This window comes from Engystomops pustulosus, chromosome 2 (assembly GCF_040894005.1).
Source record: "Engystomops pustulosus chromosome 2, aEngPut4.maternal, whole genome shotgun sequence".
NCBI classification, from domain to species: domain Eukaryota; kingdom Metazoa; phylum Chordata; class Amphibia; order Anura; family Leptodactylidae; genus Engystomops; species Engystomops pustulosus.
This window is the reverse complement of record NC_092412.1, coordinates 188,484,207-188,509,969: the sequence shown is the minus strand read 5'-3', so window position 1 is coordinate 188,509,969 and position 25,763 is coordinate 188,484,207. Positions and strand designations below refer to the sequence as shown.

At 39.9% G+C, this 25,763-nt stretch overlaps 1 protein-coding gene across 1 annotated transcript in view; it reads left to right on the top strand.

Moving 5' to 3' along the window:
• The first annotated feature begins 1,939 nt into the window (after window positions 1-1,939).
• Window positions 1,940-25,763, top strand: part of RHOC (ras homolog family member C) — a 41,299-nt gene continuing 17,475 nt past the window's right edge. Inside the window, exon 1 of the mRNA XM_072137617.1 lies at window positions 1,940-2,105. The gene's annotated coding sequence lies outside the window, so the exon portion shown is untranslated. The remainder of the gene's footprint in view (window positions 2,106-25,763) is intronic.

Below are 25,763 nucleotides of genomic sequence, written 5' to 3'. Positions count from 1 at the left end.
ACAATGAAATAATCAACCCAAAATCCTGATCTTATCCCTCTAGAAAATCCTTGGTGATAAATTTATGGCCAAGAAACTCACAACAGTCACAGAGCTGTGGAAGAGACTGGCAGAAGAGTGGACCAAAATCCCACTTGAGCAGTGTGAATAGTGATGTCCTGTGGTCGCAGATGTGCTGAAGACATTCAACGCAAAGGTTTGTGAACTTCCTACCGATTGGTGATTGTTGTAAGCTTCAGAATGTAATTATAATGTTTTTCTATGCTACAGTTATTTCTGTTCTCTAATTATGATCATCACTTTTTTTTAACAAAATAAAGGTTTTAAGTTAATATAATTTGGTAATTTTGTAAAACACTGTTCTAGTTGCATGCTGTTCCAAAAGCACTTCATCACCAACTGGGTCTCCAAAAGAGACATTTGTTCGGTGCCTTTACAGCGCCACCATATCCATCTTTCACCTGCTTGAAAAAGTTCTTCAGTTACAACAATGGATGGCACAAGAGGATAAAGAGGAGGACCAGGTGTCAGTCCAAACATGTGCATTGTTGGAGCAGTGGTAAGGCACTGCACTTTTCAGCCTTTGGACACTTTTGGAGCAGGAGGTTGAGTTTTCCTCACAGCAGGGCGACACCCAGAGCATCTGGGTGTAAATGGATGGTGGTTGGGGAGATGCAGAGAAGGAGGAGATACCTCCCATAGGGACCGCTTGTCCTTCCCTCTGGGAAGTCTGGCCTGCATGAGCCACTATATGCTCCAGTGCTGTGCAACACCATAGTTGCCCTGATAATCACAAGTTCCAATTACTGGGTGGCCACTCATGCCACAAGGATAGTAAAGCACCCTAAATTTCCCCACTAGAGCGTGGGGCAAAATTGAGGGAGTACAAGCCGAAATGGTGCAGACACTACTGGCCTTTCAATCCCACATTGAGAGCTCAGTGGCAGCACCAGGAGGAGGAAGTAACAGAATCACCAGCACCACCCCAGGAGTGAGCGCAGCCCCACCAGAGCAATTGCCCAAATACAATTGGTGGCATCTGAATAAAACCCAGCACTTTGTGACCCTCTATAGCAGTGATGGCGAACCTTTTAAAGACCGAGTGCCCAAACTACAACCAAAATCCACTTATTTACCCTGATGTGCCATTTTAAGCAGTAACTTATTGCTACCTGTTCTTCCACTTCTTTAATGTATCGGCCGCCTGAGGCCACCAATACAGTTGAAACAAGGTGGGCAAATTCAGACTATCATTGTAGCTTCTTTCCACGGTGCCTCTGTTTAGGAAGAATGGTGGGTCCAGCAGGAGGACCTCCAAAGATAATGCAGTTCTTTCAACACCTTCTCACTTTTCAAGCAGTTCCCAACAGTCAATGAAGTGTTGCTGTAAATAGTGCTGAGCGCAGCATCTCATAAGTTGCCTAGGACTACAGGAAGATTTAATGGATTTGTTCCTGTTTCATGAACTCTGTCCTAGGTTGATGGCCTGAGTGCCCCCAGAAAGGGCTCTGAGTGCCACCTCTGGCACCAGTGCCATAGTTTCGCCATCACTGCTCTATAGTCTGCATAGTAGCAGTATAAATTATTAATAAAACCTATTGCAAAGTGACTTAATCTGTTCCATTTATAGGGGCAGCTCTTCCATTGACTAGCCTGACAAGAGACTATAGAGAATGATTAGGATTGGGAGTGCCCGTGTGGGCAGGAGCACTGCGGACTATGTCAGTGCCATATAATAAATGGAGTTCTCAGCCCCTGCTCCTAGGAGTGTACGTGAAGTTGCCTTGAGCCCTGTGTACACCATGCAGTACCGCAGGAGCATTTCCAGCGCTACACAGGTTAATTAGCTGCCTTTTCTTTCCTTTCAAGCTCCTCTCCCACAATCCTTTGACAATGATGTCATGGTGAACCCTGAGGGGGTGGAGGATTTAATTCTTCCTCTAGCACAGAGCTGCCCCTCCCTCCCTCAGTGAAGCCTGCAGTCTAGAGAGTAGGGAGTGGGAGCTGCCTGTCACTTGCACTGCTCAGAGCCCGAGACACTGCAGTCCCTGCCCGGGCGAGGAGCCGCCATCTGATCCTTCCACAGGAGCTGGAGTATTACTAAGGTGAGGTGCCCCTGCCATCCCACATCAGTGCCAGCCGGGGAGGCACGTACCACACCTCTACACCCAGGTGTCAGACATTGCTGCTGGTCTCTGCAGCTATAGTAAAGTTTATTGTGCTTGATACAAGTTTGGGAGGCTTATTGTATATGTTCTATAGGAGAACAATGCTATTCCATGAGCAGGATGTATGGCTGGGGCAGAGCTGTATGTGTATCTCCTAGTATCCACAGGTTACTGTGTGTCTGTACAGGCTACATGTTGTTGTGCTGTGCTCAGTACATGGTCACATGTTTACATAAATCTGTTTACTAAACATTGAATAATTAATGTATCAGAAGAATATTCTATCCCCGGAATTTAGAAGCAGAATGTCTCTGTACGTATAAATAATAGCAAATCGTTGTGTCTGTGATCTCTATGATACTTTGGAGCAGCTTCTATGGCCTGAGAGTGACACACACCCATTAGAATAGACTAGTGTTTATCTGAAACCAGTTTGCCTTGTAGTGGAGGAGAGAGGGACAGGAGTGTCCTGTATAGAGGTGGCATCCAGGGTGATGGTGGAGGGGCGGAGGAATGAGGGTGTGAGTTGTTCTGTACAGAATGTCATCTTGGGAAGCTCTCTTTCAGTTTCCATGGAAACGAGTTTAAATAAGTTTTTCCACTTTAGGCCTCATTGTTTTGTAGTCTTGTAATGGTTAATGATGCAGGCAGGTTGTTCTTTATCTGTTTATCTCTTATTTATTTTTCATGTGAAGTTTTGTGAGATGGGGACCGTTCTGATATTTTGTATCGTACTGCTATTTGTTATTTAGAGGACTGTCGCTACGCTGTTAAATTATACATTTCATATAATATATTTATAAAAATCAATTAGTGTTCGTGGAAACTTTCTTCAAAACTTCTCAACCACCCCAAAAGCTTTGCACTGTTGGGGGGGGGGGGTTGGGGTTCTCTCACTTGAAATATTTTTCTTTCCTAGTGTTCAAAGAAAAAAAAAACCTTACAGATCTGCTGTAGTCCATAGGGTCATCCACATTTTTGCGAGTGAGAATCTTTTTCTTGCGTCCTTAATCCCTCACATGAAAGTCTATACAACCACAACAGACTATATGTGGTTTGAAGGGAAAAAGTAGTTTATCTTGTGTTGTCAAAATATAAATAAACACCTGATGTACTGATCTAATAGAACACAAATGTACTTATGTCCCTTATATATGGTCCCCAAAGCTGCTGCATATATGTTCATATGGCAAATCCATATTCTATTGTCAGTACAGTGTTAGTTTTTAATGTTGTTGCATGACTTTATTGTGATTAGCAACCATAAGCTCGCCGTATAGTTGTAGATAGTTGTCCGTAATGTGCCAAAAGACAATCCTTCTGTCCAACCTCTGCTATTTGATGTTCAGCCAGTTCCACCAACATTATTGTAGTGCATGTAACCAGCTTAATATCTAGGCTACAGTTCTTATGGCTCTAATTCTAATTGCGTGTTTCTACATTCAGGATTTTTTAATTAAGTTTTCAAAGCTAGTTGTGAATAATAAAGTGGCATAACCTATATGAAAGATGGCACATTTCCTTTTTTTTCCCTTTTACTGTTCACTCCTGATCTTGTACCTTAATTGTTGCTAAAAGGAAGCTGTGATCTTTAGGGTCACAACACTTTTTCATGTGTCTTCATTATAATAATACGGTAATAAATCTTTATATAGTGGCATCATATTCCACAGATCTTTATAATTCATGAGGGGACATATAAAAAAATAAATTGTTACAAAGTAATAACAGTCATATGAAGCAAAAGGAGTGTGGGTATTAGTGCTTGTACAATGGTCCAGCCGTCCTATGTATAAATGATAAATATATAATGCTGCTTTATGAAGCAGTCATTAGCTGCCATGTAATATACAGACTCCAAGGTGAATAGGGTGTCTTGTGTCACAGCTAAACTGCTCATGTGGAGGAATATGATAACCTAGATGAACTGCTGGAGAATGTGGCATATGTGCGTGCTGAAGAATTGGTTGTTCATACATCTGGTTTACTGTGGAGATAATAATTACTATTACTCATATTGGTGACTACCATCTTGCTCATTTGCCTTCATGAGTGTATGCCGTTTTCAGATTATGTTTCCTTGTTGTTGCAACATTTCTATATTCTTAAGCAATATCACCTGTGTACTACAATTGTTTCCCCATAAGACTTAAGTTCTACATTTAGCTAATTATATGAGTCTGCCATGTTTTCTCTATCATGACCTACTGCACCCCATGACTGGGGAACCAGTACCAAAAAGGTATTAAAAAAAACTATTAAAATGTTGGCAAAATTCAATCTTTATTATGTAGCCAACTAGTAAAAAATGTGTACAAAGCCTAGGTGGTGGAACACAAAAGATGAGTTCTCCCAAATGGTACACAGAGAGAAAATGGTAGAGACATACATACAGTAAATAATATGAAGTTTTATGAAGCATCCAGGTCACGGATTACAACATATACCAACCTTCAGCCAATAGAAGGCAGAAACTAAATCATGTGATGTTGCATCATTAATCTGCCATGTTTTCTCTATACTTTAGACGTGGGCAAATTTTGTTTCTGTGTTTCAGGATAATGAGAAAATTAAATATAATTTTAAAAAAATATATATATAGAAGATATAACCATAGAAGATATATTATGATCTGGTCTAAAACCATGGTTAATACTATTTTTTTCACAAAAATAACCACTTAAAAAACACATCATTATGGCTAATTAGGCAATGTTAAATGGGTATTCCCATCTGGGCATTCACATTTAAATAAATTCATTTGCCATATGTAAACATTTCTTCAATTGGATGTTATTAAAATAAATGTTCTTGTATGAAGATAATTTCTCTAGATTATCTTCATACTAGATGGCTTCCTCGGATATGACCACCTCACATTTTGGCAGCAGTGGCCAGACATGGGTTATTGAGTTCTGTATGACCACCTGGCCAAAGCTATCATTACCACCGGATGGACATTCAGTAATTCCCGGACATTTAATATACAAAAACTCCTATGTTAACGACATAGTCCAGTCAGCAAGATGCTAAAAGAACCCCTAGGACTATAACAGTCCAAGGGAAGGAATAGAAAAAGTGCTATTGGTCAGTTGTGTTTTTAGAAACCGTTAATGTAGCGGTACAGTGGTGGGCCCTTCGAAAAGGTCTTACTGGTGCAGCCTAGGACACACAGCAGTCAGATATTGGATGCTACCATACACTGCAATGTAATGGATCAGTAACCTAGTACTTTTATTTATGGACTGCAAAGTGGCTGTGTGGGTAGCACTTCTGCCTTGCAGCACTGGGGTCTTGGGTTTGAATCCCACCCAGGTCAACATCTGCAAAGAGTTTGTATGTTCTCTCCGGGTCCTCCGACACTTCGAGCCCCATGGGGACAGGGACCAATTTGACATGCTTTGTGCAGTGCTGCATAATCTGTAGGCGCTATATAGATAAAAAAGCCACTAAGTAGGCATTGAGCACATTGTGTTTTCAATAGTTTGTGAAGGGGGAGGTGGTCCTAAATGATTTACTACATGGTTGCCTGAGACATGTACCGTATATACTCGTGTATAAGCCGAGTTTTTCAGCACACGAGTCAATAAAGTAAAAAATAAGTAAAAAAAATACTAAAAAAATAATAAACTTATATACTCACCCTCCGGTGGCCCCGGTGTGCAGCGCTGCTCCCCCGATGTCCGCGCGGCTCGTCTTCAGGCTTCCGCGCCCGTCTTCTTTCTTCTGCTGGGAGCCATGTTTTTCCCCCGGGTGGCGCCTAGCATGACGTCAGCAGCGGCGCGTCATACTAGGCGCCAGCCGGGAGAGAGCAATGGCGGCGCTCAGCAGAAGAAAGAAGACTGGCGCGGAAGCCTGAAGACGAGCCGCGCGGACATCGGGGGAGCAGCGCTGCACACCGGGACCATCGGAGGGTGAGTATATAAGTTTTTTGTATACTGCTGGGGGCAGGCTGTATACTGCTGGGGGCAGGCTGTATACTGCTGGGGGCAGGCTGTATACTGCTGGGGGCAGGCTGGGCTGGCTGTATACTGCTGGGGGCAGGCTGGGCTGGCTGTATACTATAGGGGGGTGGTTGGCTAAATACTGGGGGGGTCTGTGACCAATGCTTTTCCCACCCTCGGCTTATACTTTAGTCAATAGGTCTCTGCTTATACTCGTGTCGGCTTATACTCGAGTATATAAGGTAATCTACTCCAGGATTTGGCTTTCTTGCATGTTTTTCAGTCAAACTGGACACTAATTAAAATATGCATCACTTGGTAACTCTATCCAGTGTAAGCTCCGAAACATAAGACTTGAATAATTGGCTCCCTATGGGGTAGTGTATATTTGTTATGATTGTTCATTTAAAACTACTCTTCTTCTTAACTTTTCTACCATTGTATTTGCTCTCCTTGGAAATGACATATGTCTTATGCTCTTTTCAATGCCAGTACAGGCGCTGCCCTACTTAACACCTGACTTTCAGACCCCTAGTTACAAACGGACCTCTGGATGCTGTAATTTACTGTACTTTAGGCCCAGGCTACAATAATCAGCTATAACAGTTACTAAAGGTGTCTGCAATAAAGCTTTATTGTTAATCCTGGTTCTTATGACGATCCAACATTTTTAAAACCAAAAATAATTTGTCTGGACTTACAATTATAAAATATACAGTTTTGACTTGCATGCAAATTCAACTTAAGAACAAACCTATGGAACCTATCTTGCACGTAACCCGGGGACTGCCTGTATTTATCTCTTCTTGTATGTACCACCAGCAAAGTTCACCACAAGTAGTCAGAATATACGAATGAGCAAAGCTCATGTTTGTTTGCTTGTTTATTCACTTATAATAGTATGTGTAACTGTATGTAACACATGATGAGCCAAAAATAATAGTTTGACTTACTTGTGTGCCAATGTTAGACCTCCTAGTTCAGTTTGTCATACCAATTACATTACACTGGTGAGTTTTATTACGAGATGAACTGGTTGGTTTTGGAATAATTATTTAAATTATAATTTTTCAGTTACTTTGTTTTTTTGCTTTTTCTTTAAAGGGGTATTACGGGAATATGAACGTCTGATGCAAAAACCCATAATGCTATAAATAAATGAATGTAACAAAACTTAATGTCATTAGTTACAAAATGGAGCTTAAATAGTTTGATTTTATGATTCACAAAATTTTATGGCCTCTAAAAATATCACCAAGATGGCCGCCACTAAAGTCCGAAGATTCTTTAGTTCTCAGTAACTCCTCCTCCCTCTTATGCTCTGCTCCTAGTGATGATGTAACAGGTTTTCTTGCTCTGTTACCATAGTAATGATGTGTAACTGCCATCACCAAAACACTGGCCATACTGGATGCACTGCAACCAACCAGCTACAGCCAAACTTAGTGGTGATCACAGGACCTGCCCAGGCAGGTGCAGGACATGTGATGTGGACATGTGACCAGCGGCCATCTTCTGTCCTGTGTATGCTCTGCAACGGACCGCGCGGAGGAAATTAACGGACTGATTAAAGGGCCAGTAACATTTTAATTCTCCATTACAGTCTATGTCATCAGCATTTTCTACTAACGGGAGCAAAATTTTAAATAACAACTAATTACACATTAGCTTATATTTTAAGGACCCATTTGTATATGAATTATGCTGATTCCTGGAATACCCCTTTAACTCTAATTACAGTGATATATATTGAATGGAATTTTGTATGTATTTATGCTTTGTGGGGCTGCTACAGCCAGAACTCTGAACGATCACAACACCAGGCGTAGCTTCCATAGTCTTTATTTTACGTATTTGCTCTTTGCTGTAAAGATTTCAATCTATAGTCACCTGTTCTATTTCAATTTTTAAAGGAGGTCAAGCTAGTTGATAATTTACTAGTCACAGAGTTACAGGCAGTTTTTCTACTTCCTTCTGGCGTATGCAGAAGAGGTGCACAGATTGGCTTCCATGCCTACACCAAAATACTAGGTCTGAACTTTATAATACTTGTAGCTTAGTTTTCCCTTACAAAAGCCAAAGATTAAAAAAGTAATTTCTTCCCATGTATCCAGAGTATATAGGGGGAAACTGTCTCCCACACACAGCAAATCCTTGAAAAAAAAGTGTATTGCCCATGTAGAAGATTTATTAAGGTGTGGTCTTATGTTGGAGAAGTTTGACTTCAATGTTTCAGTGGGTTTTTTTTTAGTTATGATTATGCTTACAACACATGACACATGTATGTTAAAAGGAAGTTGCCACCAGGAAATGCTCTATTTTTAAAGCTTTTGTTATTTTTTTTAGGTATTCATGAATTTCTAAAATGTTTCCTTGTCAAAATCCTGTAATGTTTGCTATTACCACTGATCCTATAGAACACCTCTATAGAAGACACCATCATTGCCTCCATTGACAATAGATATCCAAACTTATTTCCTGCTCCTATCTACGCAGAGCAAACCTAGAAGACTCTCTATGGACCTCATTGAGCTGGCTCTAGACCATTGCTACCCATGACCGTGAGGCTGCTGTAAAGCATATCACTAAATGTTGTTATTCAGGCAGGATGGCAGCCCCATAGTCATGAGAAGAAAGTAAAACTCTACAGTCAGCAATTAAAAATGGTTTATAAAAAGTGATATATTTTGTTATCTAGTTTTGAGTCAAGATGAAAATTGCCTTGAATAAACTTAAAGAAATGTAAAGTCATGCACATATTTATTACCACAATGTTGCCCTGATTAATTTTCACATACTATGTACAGTGGGTTGCAAAAGTTTTCTTATTCAAACTTTTCCTCTTTACAGCCACAAACGTAACAATATTTTATCAATACTTTATGTATAAAATATCAACTATTTGAGAAGTATGAGGAAAAAGATACATGTTATTGCAAATTAAAATAAAAAAGTGTGGCGGACATGTTTATTCAGCTCGATGTACTTTTGATCTATCCAGCGCAGTGGCTCGGTGGTTAGCACTACAGCCCTGCAGCACAGAGATCCTGGGTTCAAGTCCCATCCAGGTCAACATCTGCAAAGACCTTGTATGTTCTCTCCATGTTTGTGTGGGTTTCCTCAGGATCCTCAGGTTAAACGGCATCATGAAAATAAAGTAAAATGCAAAACTGCTCAGGGATATAGTTGATGCAAAATGTACTGCAAAAGATTGGAGACTGTGGCATAGGTTTATCTTCTAGCATCAGTATCACATGAACCCTAAACATACAACCAAAGCTACATTGGTTTAAATAAAAGCGTATTCATGTGTTAAAATGGCCCACTCAAAGTCCAGACCGAAGTCCCATTGATAATTCACGGCTGAACTTGTAAATTGTTGTTCTGTTTAAATGTTCTCCAATAAATCTGACTGAGCTGGAGCAGTTTTGCAAAGAAGAATGGGCAAGAATTCCAGCCTCTAGATGTGCAAAAATAGTAGAGCCATATCCCATCAGCTGAAAGAAGTTATTGTAGCTGTAGTTGGTCCTACAAAGTATTGATTAAGGTGGGCTACATACAAAAGCAAATCACTTACAAGGTTCTGTAGGGGATATATATGTAGCAGTTACCTCATTTACTAATCAAAAGAAGACTTGCGTTACAATAGATTACACCTTTACTTCTAATAATAGAAAGCTATGACATCATCTATCTGCACAAGGCATGCCTAGAAAATTCTGTTGACCTCAATGAGGTAAATTTAATGTTAAATTACTTTGAGAGAACACAAGGCACTATGGGATCGGTCGACATAGTCAATTGGACTTTGCTTCAGGGCAGGTACAGGAAGATGATAGTCTACGTCCCCTTGACCACTAGTGAGAAAGATTTTTGTCAAACACTTTCCGAACAGAAAATGCCATAACTTTTCCGAAAATAAGTTTGAACAGCACAATAGGGGCATCATTATTTTTGTTTTAGAGGGGGAAACGCATATGAGAAATTGGTAAAATGATCATAACTTTACAGTTATGCTTTAAATGAAAAACCCTTCCTTTAATGTTATTGCCAGTATGTTTAACTTCCATCCACCAAATTCTTATAAATATGTGCATTGAGAAACATAAACTAGTAACTGCTGGAAAAAAAAAACCCTGCACCTTTTGTGTTTTCTTTACACCCTGTGGAATGTATGTAAAAGAAAGAGAAAATCTACTGAAAATATTTGAAATCCTCTTTCAGGGTCAGAAACAGTTCAACTTGAGTTCTCACCATACCATGGGACTTGTCAGGATCTTGAAACCTATAAAAATAAGATGAGAAAGAAACGTATGTGTCAGCATCAAAAGAATGTGTGATTGATGTGACAGTAGCTGGCCACCCTGACTGATACAGTAGTCCCCATGTGGCTGACCCCGCTCCACTGTGCAGCTTGTGAACATTTGTATTACTGGTCTGAACATGACACTGTTTAGCACTGCTGCTTAGGCAGGTTGTAAGCATGATGTGTTGGCTACAAAACGTAAGGTTTTAATTAGAAACTGTTCTATTTAGTCCATGAATAGCAGAAATATATTCAATATTGTGACATAAACCTGCATTAATTTATCTCCTAGACTGCCATGTGAAGCGTAAAGTCTATTTTAATTTAATATTTCCGCTGTGCAGCTTCAGGCTTGTCTACGTTTTTTTTATCACAGTACAGTGGGAAAGTGTGGCCGGGTAAAGAGCTGCAATCATGTATTAGCAAGGAGGATTTGTCAATCAACCTTTGGGTGCGGTCACACGTTGCAGTTAAAACTGCATCGCAATCAGCTTTGAGGTGGTTTTAGGTGCGGTTTTGTCAATTTAACAGGTGAAATTACATACACTTCCATCTGGGCTGTACTGTTATATCCATAGATTCCAACTGCATTCATTGTAGAGTAGTACATGAAAACTCCATGACACACATTAGACACATGGAGTATCCATGATATGTAGCCTCAAGGTCTAATGCTTAAAGGGGTATTCTCATCTGGGCACTCACATTCTGTTTAATTAATCTGCCATATGTAAACATTTCTTCAATTGGAAGTTATTAATAAAAATGTTCCTGTGTGAAGATAATTTCTCATTAATGTAGTCATGTTGTCCCTTAGAAACAAAATGTCTTCCTTGGATACAGCCACCTCTACTGGAGGTAGGTATATGAAATGTCCGGGAGTTACTGCAGGTCCCACATCAGTCCTGTGGTAATTATCACTGAATCCAGGAGGTCAGGCAGGACTTGATAGCGCATATCTGGCCACCGCTGCCAGAGTGTGACGTGGTCGTATCCGAGGAAGCCATCTCATTTCTAAGGGACAACATGACTACATTTATGAGAAATTATCTTCACACAGGAACATTTTTTTTTATTAACATCCAATTGAAGAAATGTTTATCCATGGCAAATGAATTTAATTAAATGTAAATGCCCTGATGAGAATACCCCTTTAATACACTTAATACTGGTCTTGTTGGATCCTACAGCTTATCATACCAGCTGAACTGTCAGGAGGAGATGCAAAACACAACAAAAGATATATGGGGCACTGTCATCTTGCCAAGCTCTTTTCACAGATTTAATTTCTAAGCCATGCTAAAGCCATAAAATGGGGCAACTATGTACAACTGTGTTTCTACTTGTTAAATCTGAACATACACATGGTCTAGTGATGGATCTATTCTGGGAGGACTCGTAACACAGAGAAATTTATGGTTCTAAACTACGCATGCAGTGATATATATTTTTAAGTGTTCCTGAACACAAGACATGTCTTATATTAAAGGGGTTTTCCCGCAAAGACAAGTTAAGCCCTATCCACGGGATAGGGCCTAAGTTGCTGATCAGTGTGGAGTCTTAGTTCTGAGACACCACAGATCGCGAGAAGGGGTCAGACCGATTCCTTGGTCGCTCCATAAGAGAAATGGCGCAGACGGCTGCGCATCACCGTTCTGATCCATTAATCTCTATGGAGCTGATGGAGATCGAGCGCAGGGTTTCCCCTTGTTTTCGCGATCTGCAGGGATTTCAGCACTGAGACTCCCAATGATCAGCAAGTTGGGCCCTATCCTGTGGATAGGGCCTAACTTGTATTTGTTGGATAATCCCTTTAATTTTTGCTCCTAAAGAGGTGAAAGCACAGAAGATCTGATAATGTGTTATGGAATAGCAGAAATGTAGGAGAGCTGTGTCATTGTGTGTAATAGGCAGCTCATCAATCTCATAATCTCTGATCTGTCTCCTCTTTCTGTGTCAGATGCACAATCTACTAGACAAAAGTTAAGAAGGTAAATGAAAGTGTATATAAACCTTCTACCCTTATAATTTAACAACATTGTTAGCTCACAGAGCTACATGGATCATATTGGGGCAAATTTATCAAGCTGTCAGAATATTCCTAGTTGCCCATGGCAACCAATTACAGCTTAGCTTTCAATTTACCAGTGCTCATGAAAATGATTGTTTGCCATAGCAACTAGGAATATTCTGACTTTCAGACAGCTTGATAAATCTGCCCCATTGTGTCTGCTTAGAGTCCCTGCCCACACTATGGGATTTTACACTGACCTTTAATGAGTTATAGGAGATAAAACAGCAATAAAATTGTAACATAAAGGGTTAAAAAAATATCTTTATTGTGCGAACATCACTAGGGGATTGGAATTTGCGAATTTTCTTTCATGGGAAAACCCCTTTAAGGAGCATCATGTCTATCATTCTTATAACTGTACAAAACCCTCTTTCCAGGTAGCTGCTAGTAGGGTATTTACAGTGTGATTTCATCACATGAATTCTTTACCCATGTTACAACATCTTGCTGTACTAATGCTCATGGTGTGGGGGGAGGGGCTGCAGCAATGACTGTCACTGTCTTTTTTCGGGGGAAGGCCTTCTATTTCTAAGCTTTAAAAAAAATTGTACTGTCTTATTTTTGGGAGTCCTATTATAGGGGGAATGGGTGTTAATTTATATGGTCTGAGCTATATTCCCCTCTTGAGGCACTGTTTCTATGGTACTTGCTGAAGGTCTTGTAATGCCTAAGGCTTTGTGATGCTGATTTCCCCAATGATATAAACAAAAATAAAGTGTTTTTTCTGTATGACTGCATTTATCTGCTGTTAGTCAAATCCTGAAGGTGACTCACAAATTTAAGAGCCAGCTCAAGAAGTTTCCATAACAACCAAAAGACCCTACCAAGACCGTTCATTCAACACTGTTATTTTATCCAGGTGCAATCCAAGTCATTTTGTAAAATTGTAACCATCTATAATAATTTTTAACATGAAGGAACAGCAGGCATTTAAAATGTGGACTCTTCTCACCACCTCTGGTTTTAGCATCTTCTGTTTACTTCACCTGGCAAATGTACTATTTGTGCTGAAGCAACTTCTGAGGCTCGTAGTATACAGTAGTGGTGACCGACCTAAATGGGATATAGCTGCTCACATTAGTAGAGCAAAAAACTTTTTTTGTTTTTGTGTTTCCATTTTTTTTACTCAAAAATCTAACTTTTTTATTTTTCCATGTACAGAGCTTGTCGGCTTGTTTCCTGTATAACAAATTGTACTTCAAAGTAACCGTATTTAATATTCCATGCCATGTACTGGAAAGTGGGGGGGGGGGGGATTCCAAATGTGGTGAAATTGGTTAAAAAATTCATTTGTGCCATTTCCTTGAGGGCTTAGTTTTTAAGGGTTTCATTGAGTGCTCCGCTTAATTTCGTCGTCTTCTGGTGCTGATTTAACTTAACAGGGAACGAAAAATCTGGAAGATTAAAAAGAAGCTCAGAACAAAAAATGCCATAGCCCCGGGAATAAAAGTGTGAGCAGCACAATCTGGCTCACGGCTGAGCCCTCTACATAGCCTGTAAGTCTTTGCTGCATATTGCAGCAAAGACTTACTGCTAACACCCGTGATCTGGTGTTACCACCCGTGGATCGTCGCTCCCTGGGACGTCAACGGGGAGCGGCGATCCGTCACCATGACAGCCTCTGGTCTTTCTGAAGACCCGAGGCTGTCTTGTTTTTTAACCCTTTCGTTACAATGTGCTATCAGCACATTGTAATGAATGAGGAGGAAAATCCCCATATACTGCCATACTATAGTCTGGCAGTATATGATAAGATCGGTCAGACAACCTAGGGTTAAAGTACCCTAGGGAGTCTGAAAAATAATAAAGAGACAAATTTTAAAAGTTTAAAAAAAAATTTCAAATCACCCCCCTTTCCCTAGAACTGATATAAATATAAATAAACAATAAAAATCATAAACACATTAGATATCAATGCGTCTGAAAATGCCAGATCTATCAAAATATAAGTTTTTCACAGCATTTTAACTCGTAATGAAAAATAGCGCCCAAAGTCGAAGATAGCACTTTTTTGCCATTTTGAAAAATATTTAAAAAAACAAAGGATAAAAAGGTTGTACAGTCCTAAAAATGATATTGAAAACATCATCAAAAGTCGCAATAAATGACACCACCAACAGCTCCGTACAACGAAGTATGAAAAAGTTATTAGTGCCAGAAGATGGTAAAATAAAAAAAAAATTGAAAAGGTTTTAATTTTTGTAAATGTATGAAAACCTTATAAAACCTATAGAAATTTGGTATCTCTGTAATCATACCGACCCAAAGAATAAAGTAGACATGTCATTTGGAGAGCACAGTGAAAGCCGTAAAATCCAAGCCCACAAGAAAATGGTGTAAATGCGTTTTTTCACCAATTTCTCGGCATTTGGAATTTTTTTTTCCTGCTTCCCTGTACATGGCATGGGATAATAAATGCCACCACTATGAAGTGCAATTTGTTATGCAAACAATAAGCCATGACACAGCTCTTTACCTGTATAAATAAACGTTATAGATTTGAAGGTGGGGTGTGTAAAAAGGAAGTGAAAAAAACAGGAAAGGGCCTGGTCCTTAACTGGTTAAGCTCCACTTTTTGATCAGAGCAGGAAAGATGGCAAAAAGCTGCGGATACCAACTTTATAATGAGTTTTCTTTTTATCTAATCCTGAAACAGTACCACTTTCCCACTTAACCATATTTTACCATGAAAATAACATGGACAAGGCCGATGAATGGGAGATGCCTATTGTATTTTATATTAATACTTACAATGTTCTTATATGGTGGGTTCTTATATTTTCTTGTAATGTTAAGTTTAGCTTTCTCCTACAAGGTTTGTCTTTATCCTTACTCATTAATGAGTCTAAAATCTAAAATTTAGGCTTTTTCCATATATAAAGAGTAGTGTTAAAAATAAATCTGTGGCTTTACTTTGAAGTATAGAAGGACAATTACATGCTTCTGAGAGGAAAAAGAAAGGCATGTGGGCCCCATTCACTGGTAAATTCTTACTTTGCCTTGGCACTGATCCAGTTATGTAAATCCATCCCTTTCAGCATTTAAAGGCCATGCCATGAATTACTTTGTTGGTTAGGCTAAACTGATTCAACCAACCAAAAAAAGTGTTTATTTGTGAATTTAATTTATATTTTACAATATGATTAATATTTCTAATAAATTCTTCTTTTGTGTGACATACACGTTATGTTTAGGGCATCGGCTCAGGATGTCATAGAATTGCTGCTGATTAATGTGTAGAAATCAACCTTTGCAAATGCAAAAGTGTACTGGAATATTTGCAAATAATAAAAAAAACAAATACTTCTTTAACCCCTTATCACCGACACTAGTTTTCAGCTCAATGACCAGACTCGATTTTTCAAATCTGACATGTCTCACGCTAATTGGTTATAACTTCGGAACGCTTTAACATATACAGGTGATTTTGAGAATGTTTTCTCGTGACACATTGTACTTCATGTTAGTTGTAAAATTTAAGTGATAAGTTTTGCGTTTCGTTCTGAAAAAAAGTGAAAATTTGGCAAAAGTTTGTAAAAATTCTTCATTTTCCAAGTTTGAAATGTTCTGCTTTCCAGACAGGAAGTAAAACTACCCAAAAAGTTTGATAATTAACATTTACAGAATATCTGCTTTATGTTGGGATGATATTTTATGCTTCCGGTCATTTTTCTAGGATGTTATGAGGTGCAGAACTTTAGGTGCGATTTTTCTTATTTTCATGAAAATTGCCAAAACTCACATTTTGAGGGACAACTCAGCTTCCAAGTGACTTTGTAAGGCCTAAATAATAGTAAAACCCCATAAATTACCCCACTATAGAAAGTTTACCCCTCAACATATGTAAAACAACTTCTATTAAGTCCATTAACCCTTTAAGTGTTTCACATGGGTTAAAAAATATGGACCTGCGATTTAGAAACTATGGAATTTTTTGGGAAAATACATTCATTTAGGCCAAAACTGACATTTTCAGAATAAATTAAATGATGAAACTCACTGCAACGCTTGATGCCCAATTCCTCCCGAGTGTACTGATACCACATATGTGGTGGTAAACTTCTGTATGGGTGCACGGCCGAGTATAGAATAAATGGAGGCGCCATTCACAGCAGATTTGTATTGTCACATTGTACGACCTATAAATTTTTATTTTTTTTGGTAATGCGATCATATGAGGGCTTATTTTTTATGGGATGAGATACAATGTATAAATAATTTATTTTGGGAGTCTAAAGCTTATTCATGAGATTTTATTAACTATTTCAAGGGGGACACAAACAAAATCATCAATTTTTATTTTGGATTTTTAGCATTTTTTTTCCCCCCGCTCACCGTAATGTAAAAATAATATTTTATCTTTATTCTCTGGTTCACTACGATTGCGGTGATACCTCATTTATATAGTTTTTCTTATTTTTGCTAAATTTTCCTGAGCAAAACCAATATTGGAGAAAATCGCATTGTTTTTACTATTGACAACTTTTCAGGGCCATAACTTCTGTATTTTTCTGTTGTCAGATCTGGTTGAGGGCTTATTTTTTGCGAAAACAGTTGTTCTTTTCAGTCGTATCATATTGGGGAACGTAACTTTTTTTGATCACTTTTTAGAACATTTTTTGTGATTGGTGTTTGATGAAAAATTGTATATTATGGGAAGTTTTTCGAGGTTTTTATTTTACGTAGTTCAACGAGCGGGTTCAATATTGATTTAGATTTATTGTACAGATTAATATGGACGCGGTGATACCAAATATGTACGTGTTTTTGTGTTTTATTTACTTTATTTGCATTTTATGTGTTACTGGGGAGATTATGGGACTTTTATTTTATTTATTTAATTATATTATAAAAAGATTTAATTTTTTTTTTTTTTACTTTTTTACATTTTCTACTTCTTGGCTTGAATAAGCGATCATCCGATCGCTTATTCAAGCCTTTACACTGCAATACACTTGTATTGCAGTGTATAGTGAAAGTAACTGAGCATGCTGCGCATGCTCAGTTACTTACAGCCGGGTGAGAAGAGGAGCCGACAGCCCCGGGTCACTCGTCGGAACCCGGGGCAGCGGCAGGAGGGATCCGATCCACGGGGGACACACTTGCACGCCGCAGTCATGCTTGACCGCGGCGTGCAAGGGGTTAAACACCCGGGATCGGAGTTTTTCCGATCCCGGGTGTTAGTGCCAGGTCTGGGCTGTGATATCACAGCCCGACACCGGCACCAGCGAGACCCGGTGTCCCGAAAACTTCTTCTGATGCGCCGCCGTAGAAAGGCGTTGCATCAGAAGAAGTACCCTTAGTGACCGCCGTAAAAAGCCGATAGGGCGGTCATTAAGGGGTTAAGAAGCATGTTCCTGTGAACATTTTATAGAGATAAATATCTTCCACATGACCATGAAGTTTGGAAGATATTTCGGAGCCACCTAATGTCTCTGTAGACCTTCACAACCTGCTTTGTTTGTTGTCTACAAAGAGTTCTATTGGAAATAGTTTAGGCTAAAAAAGCCCTCGGTTTGTATTTAGTTTTTATTTAGACCAATGCTTCATCTTGATAGACTATGGATACAAAAAATGCATCTCTTATCTAAAAATTGACTATCCTTTTTTTGTTGTAGAAAAACAATTAGAACTCCTTTTTTTATATTTCCAGTAAACCAGTCTTTGTTAGAGGCCCAGTGGCTGTAGGATTTGACTGCAGAGGTTGTGGAAGTACGTAATTATAATATTTGCATTTTGGACGATCGCCCAGGGCCGAAGCCTTCTCGAGGGCCTGTGGCCACCCACCAGATTTATACCTACACCCATGAAATCCTCATGCATCTGTTACTTCTCTCAATACACATATACACAAAAATAATTTCAGGACTCTTGAACGACCTCCAAAAGGTCCTGAAACCGAAGATTGAAAGTGTGCATAAAGGACGCTCAAGGTGCTATAATATTCATATAGCCCAGAGCCCATGGCAGTCTTAATCCGCCTCTGTTATTGCAAATTTTAGAAACTTTTTTTGTCATGGGTGCCCCTGCGATCCATGTCTCGGATCGCAGGCACACCTGTGCCCCTCTCTGTGGCGGCGTCCCGTTTCTAGCAAACTCTCCTCTCCTCGCTCCTGTTCTCATCCCGGTTGGCCAGCACGTGCGTCCCCACTCCCTAGGACGCGTGCCGGCACTTGCAGATTTAAAGGGCCGCTCATTGGCGCTGGCCACTTCCGGGTTTTCCTTAAAAGCCGGCTTCTCCCAGAAACCCCTACCGCAGCGTTTCTAAACCTGTGGGTCGCGACCCCAGAGGGTGTGGTTCGACCAAAACACAGGGGTCGCGATCCTATTACGTTTTTGCCGCGATTCGCGGCAAAAACGGAGGATAACGTGTGATAACTCACTGCTTGAGGACCTTCCTGCTGTATACAGGGGAAGCTTGAGGACCTGTGGTGATGTCATCATCACATGACCCTCTGGCTCCTCCTCTATACAGACTCCCACGGAACAGACTGCTCTGCTCACAGTGAGTAGAACCTGAAGCAGCAGGAGGGGAAGCACTGGAACTGGGGGCAGGAGAAGGGGCAAAACTGGAGACAGGAGGAGGGGGGGGGCTAGAATTGGGGGCAGGTGGGGGGGCACTACAACTGGGGCAGCAAATGGAGGAACCAAAACTGGGGGAGGGGGGACAGTATTATAGTAGTTATAGTCTTGTACATAGGGGGCAGTATTATAGTAGTTATATTCCTGTACATAGGGGGCAGTATTATAGTAGTTATATTCCTGTACATAGGGGGCAGTATTATAGTAGTTATATTCTTGTACATAGGAGGCAGTATTACAGTAGTTATATTCTTGTACATAGGAGGCAGTATTATAGTAGTTATATTCCTGTACATTGGGGGCAGTATTATAGTAGTTATATTCTTGTACATAGGGGGCAGTATTATAGTAGTTATATTCTTGTACATAGGAGGCAGTATTATAGTAGTTATATTCCTGTACATTGGGGGCAGTATTATAGTAGTTATATTCCTGTACATTGGGGGCAGTATTATAGTAGTTATATTCCTGTACATTGGGGGCAGTATTATAGTAGTTATATTCTTGTACATAGGGGGCAGTATTATAGTAGTTATATTCTTGTACATAGGGGGCAGTATTATAGTAGTTATATTCTTGTACATTGGGGGCAGTATTATAGTAGTTATATTCCTGTACATTGGGGGCAGTATTATAGTAGTTATATTCCTGTACATAGGGGGCAGTATTATAGTAGTTATATTCTTGTACATAGGGGGCAGTATTATAGTAGTTATATTCTTGTACATAGGGAGCAGTATTATAGTAGTTATATCCTTGTACATAGGGGGCAGTATTATAGTAGTTATATCCCTGTACATAGGGGGCAGTATTATAGTAGTTATATCCCTGTACATAGGGGGCAGTATTATAGTCGTTATATTCTTGTACATAGGGGGCAGTATTATAGTCGTTATAGTCTTGTACATGGTTTGGGGTCACCGCAACATAAGGAACTGTATTGCGGGGTCACAGCATTAGAAAGGTTGAGAACCACTGCCCTACCGGATCTTGGTGCTCTTGGCCTGTGAGAGTTTACACTGCATTATCCTTGTATTCTGATCTCCTTTTGTGACCCCAGACCTGACCCTGACTTTGTTCCTTTGCCGCCCGTCCTGACCATCCCTCTGTTCCTGACCACGTGACCGCCCAGTGATTCTGTACCTCGACCTTGGCTGCCACCGTGGACAAGTCTCGCCTGTGAAACAACCTGGTGATACCACGCCACAGCAAGTTCATCCTACTTTGTGGCGGACTCTGGTGAAGACCGGGTGTCACTTAGATTCCGGTCCCAGGCATCGGCTTGTGTCATCGTCCGGGGGGTTCACTAACCCCGAGCCCTGACACATTTTAATCAATATCAGGTTACTTTTATTTTTGTTATTTAATACATTGAGAAATTTTCAAGACTGGCGTATGGAACACCCTGTCGGATTTACACTGTATTTACTAAAAGCAACTGAAGTGCCTATAATTGACAGTAACTATCCAAAAACTTCCCTTTTCTTCAGCAGGGACTGCTTAGATTCATCCAAAGGGCCTTGCATGTATGCATTTATTTGCCATGAGATTGTTTATGCCTCCTGTTGTGTCAACCTGCTTTCAGTTTACCTTCAGAAAAGGTTTTGTATCCGATGGGTAACTCTAATAGTGCTTGCTCAATTATCTGACTTCTCTTTCACACAAAACATAGATTCTTAATTCCTAATGCAAGCTGGTGCATGTTAAGGCTTTGTTTTCATGATGTATTTGTTGTATCCCGTAACCCTCCAGTCTGGATACCTCTGCTCAGATTTGTGCTTTCAGATTAATTGTTTCACCTCTTCCTACCTGCTCTTACATGTTCGGCATTTTGTACTTCTGTTTGTTTTTGAACCCTGTAAATCAGATTGAATGAATTATGTAATGTTTCAAGAATAATATATAACTAGATCTAATTTTTTGTGAGATGTATTTGTGTTTTTGCCGTTTTAGTCTATCACCCCCAACTATCTTGGTGTATTTGTTTTGTTACAAGACAGGATGAGAGGGTTGGGAATGTGGAATTCCCCTCGTATAGCACAGATTCAGGAAGTGAACACTCTGAGTAGATATGCCGGTTACTACTCCATGAAACAATTCGACAGTCCTTTTGCTGGAAATGATTCCGATTAGAGCGTGTACAAAGCAGACCGTTCTTCCTGAATTAGGAAGGAAAAATTTAAGCCAGAACGGTATTGTGTAAATTGAGCACATATGGACAAACAATTATTGCAGTCTTCTACCTTGTGTGGGTGTTTTCCTGTTTCTTTACATACGTCTTTACAATCTGTTGACCAATTTGCTTTTATTTGCATGGTTAAAATTGTTAATATATAGAGCTGAATGGATTTGATAATGAAAACTTACAACTGCTTTCTCTAATAAAGTAAATGGTCCTGAGATTCAATCCTACACATGACCTGTGAGGAATGTATCATTATAAAAAGGAAAAAATATAATTATGTGCATTGTATTTTGGCTAATTCAACTGGGTTTTGCCTATGAAGCCGTGACCAATAGTTGTGTATCTGTAAAACCAGCTAATTTTATCACTGCCAGGTGGTCATCTAATTGATGGGGAAATGTCAACTCCCCAATCTTTTTGGATCTTGTAGAGATTGGCTGCTGCCTGAGTTGACTAGGTTAGGACACGTGTATAGTGGTAATTTGGCTAAGTTCATACCGGCGTTCAACAGCTACTGTTACACATCCTGTTATTAGTAGTATAAAATATAACATAATATAAAATATAACCGCATCTTCTTTTTTGTTATTGAGAACATATGCGTAACAAAGTGTCCATTAAACTCCATGGGGGATTGGAAGACTTTCTGACCACGTGCTCTTTTCAGTTCACCTGTGTGAACTGGGCCCTAAACGTATGCTCAGCTCTACAATGTTAGGCATTGCAGTTGTGCAGTGCTCCAAATATTCAGCAATATTTCCTTGAAGAGAAACGAGTCACAACAGTTGGATGTTGCCTCTGCATGCCATGACTTTGCCGACTATAGATACCTTCATCTTTTGAAATGGGTGTGAATTTTCATGCACACAGGTTACTGAAGATTACTAAAAGGTTTACAAAATGGAAATGCAAATTGCAATCCACAGTCTTAAAAATACATTCAACCATTTAGAGAGACTTTAAGCTGCCACAATGAGTGGTGACTCTAATGTAAAAGTCATGCAGATGGTAGACCTGGGCCTTTTACACTCCACTGGAGCCTGTCAGCAAGTTACTATGGAAACTTGGCATTGTTTGCCCTGATGGGTTTCTTGATAAAGATTATACTGCGCATTGTGTAGACCGATCATTCTTCAGTACATTCCTGTTGAATACTATAATCTAAATAATGTATTTTTTTACTGAAAACGAGACATTGTCACTATTGGTAGTAAATTACTTAATTAGATTTTTGCCTGTTTGCAGGTGATACAGAAACCTTGCCCTATAGCAATCAACACTGAATTGTTTTGTACAGTAAATGCCTACAAGCAAAGTTATGGAGCATATACTGTAGTCAATCTGCATAATGGGCAAGGTTGGAGAGAGTTGTGCCAAAATGATTTAAGAACTTTAACATGGTGGGCATATTGACGTCTAACCTTCTCCCTCAAGAATCTAATTTCCATAACTTGTGGTAGTTTCTGCTTTAAAAAAAAAGCATCCCTTCCCTTTTTGAACATGTGAAAAGTACCAGCCTTCACAACTTTCACGCTCCTCTCTGTGACAGTGATTTATTCTTGCATTAAAGAATCCCTTTCTATAATAATGGTATGTCCACAATTACTGTAGCCCCCAACATACCTGAGCTATCTGTCCCCTTCGTTTAAAGGGCACCTACCACCACAAATCTACCTATAAAGGTAGATCGGGTGGTAGGTGGATCAATAGGACGTGAGGATAGCCCTTTTAAGGGCTAATCCTCACGTCCCCGCAATGATTTGAAAACTTTTATTGCCCCAATATTAAAATTTTCTTATGCGGCTACTGGGGCGTGGAGTAGCCGCATCTGAGGTTACACGAGGCGGCTACTCCACGCCCTGGTAGCCTCTTTTCTCCTCCTACCAAAAATCTTTGGCGCGCAGCTACGAGGAGCTGCGCGCCCTCGTCCGGCACATCTGCTGTCTGCGCATGCGCAGAACAGCAGGCCCGCGCCTGTGCAGCTCCGACTCCATAGCAGTGACCGCGCAGGCGCGGGCCTGCTGTTCTGTGCATGCGCAGACAGCAGATGTGCCGGACGAGGGCGCAGATTGCGGGGACGTGAGGATTAGCCCTTTAAAAGGGCTATCCTCACGTCCTATTGATCCACCTACCACCCGATCTACCTTTATAGGTAGTTTCGTGGTGGTAGGTTCCCTTTAAGAAACTAATATCCTAACTTCCTTACAGGTGGGTGGCCCTAAGGTCCTCAGACATGGTGGAGGATAGATGAAGTACACTGCAGCAGAATCGGTGGATACAAAGGGTGGAGATGATGTAAGGCCCTCTGTAAATGGGGTTAAGATGCAATACATGACAGAATGCCTGCTATAAAAGTAGCACCATTTCTCTAAAAATGCAGCCTTCCACTTGAATTCAACCAAAAGGAATAAAAGAAATACATATAAAATGTAGAATTCCAGGAAATCTCCTTGGAGGATAACATGCTATCGGTCTGTCATCCTGTTACCCATTTACATACATGTTAGCCCTCATGGACACAAACCTTTCTTTCTCATCTGCTAGCCATTGTTTTTGCAGTTGGCTCAAGTCTTCCTGTATTTCTATGGCTGATGATTTCAAAGCTCTGTGTATGAACCTAGTGCACCTGAGAAAAAGGGGGCATGCCCATGTTTGCAGCTCTGTCCTCACATGGAAGTCTATTGGAATGAGAAAGGTACGGATGCAATGTCGTCTGTATTTGCAGATGAGTTACTAGGTAACACAATCATGAGACACTCCAAGGGGTTGGGACACGCTACTGTCATAATTTACCAGGCTGCAGTTCTTTTGCACATCCGTAAAAATGGATGACCTACGTATGACATGCGCACAATTTTTGTTAGCCACATTTCCTAGTCTACCACAAATTTCTCTGTTTCTATAGCTTGTACTAGAAAGATTTAAATATTATGCCTAATTTGTTCCAGAAATTTCCTGGACTGTTCAATGCATGAGTGCCCAACCAAAATTGTAAGGTTAAACCTGGACAATTATTGGGGTTTGCGAATATTCAGACACTTCAGTCATCTGCTGATTAGAACTTGTAACATGTAAATCATGAGAGGCAGACAATCCAGTCTCATGACAACAGCAATCTGCCAAAATAACATTGTTTAGCTGACTGTTTTAATTGCATCCCATATGGATAGCCAAATTTCACTGCACTTACTGGATCCTATCAACGTTCTGTTCATTATAAATGAAGCAGGGGTTTATCTTGGTTGGATGCAGGTTTTTGGTTTTATTTTAGTGACCTTTTAGGTGCACTCGGATACTTGCACGGGAAAAAAAAAGATAAATGACACCCAAATTTCCTGATCCCCATAGGAGCACAAGGAATGGGGAAAAAGTTAAATGACCACTGAATTCCCTGGTCCCCATGCAACTAAATCGCCACCTTTAGTCAGGTGTCAGTAGATGGTGCACATTTCTGTGATGTGGAGTGTTGTGTAATGTAAGGGAGCTATACGCTTTTTATAATTGTTGACTAAATCTAATATCTCCTACAAGGCTTTCAGCTATCTATTGTGCATGGTATAAGTTTAACCAATAGTGCATGCATTTTAAGGAGACCTTATGTATTTTGTCTGTTCGTCATTAATAATGATTAACAAAGAAAAAATATGATGAGTCCTAAAAAACGAAATGCACCAAGCCTGTGTTTTGTTTTTTACGTGCTTGCAACTTTTTGTTGCAACCGTGATCTGGCTGCAACAATAGAGGACTATGGCACTGGCTCACGGTGAGTTGAGCCCACTGTCGGGCGCCTGGTCAGCTCCTATATTTTGCCAGATTGCAGCCACTCAGCTTTCTATGTGAAGCCTACCAAATCCAGGCCGAGCACCTGGTCGTGTGCATGTAGCCTACATAGACGTGCAATGTACACAAAGTACAGATAAAATTCAGTCCTTTTACTTTTTATCTTAATTGATGTAGATGTATTGCTTTATGGGGAAATTTGAAGTGTGTGTTGATTCTACTATGCACTGAAAAAGCAGCATATTCTAGGATCCTTTGCTCAGTCAATGAAAAAATGGCTGTAACACTTTATTATGGTTAGCAGCCCAATAGTAGGCAATGATAGGTTGAAGAGTTGATCTCTCATAATAAGGTTACTTTTGTTTTGGGTACAATTTGAAGGTAGCATCTATAGGATTTAACCTACTGGATCAATGCTATCTTCAAACTGGTGTAACTGAGTATAGTTAGCTATCTGTTACAGCTAATTACTGCAGGCGATGGTAATGTTATAGGAATACCAATAGTAAAAGTGTATGAGCAGCTCTTCCTGTCTGTGCTGTCCAGGATACGTGATGTGAAGGTAGGGGTTTGGGTGTGAAATAATGTAAACCCCCAAATCCTATTATAAAGATATCTGACTTTATGTATGTGTTCAATCCAATGATTATGAGGGGCAAAGCTTTACGTTTGTATGTATATAACTATGGAAAGATGGTATACTTTTTACTTTATATAATACTTT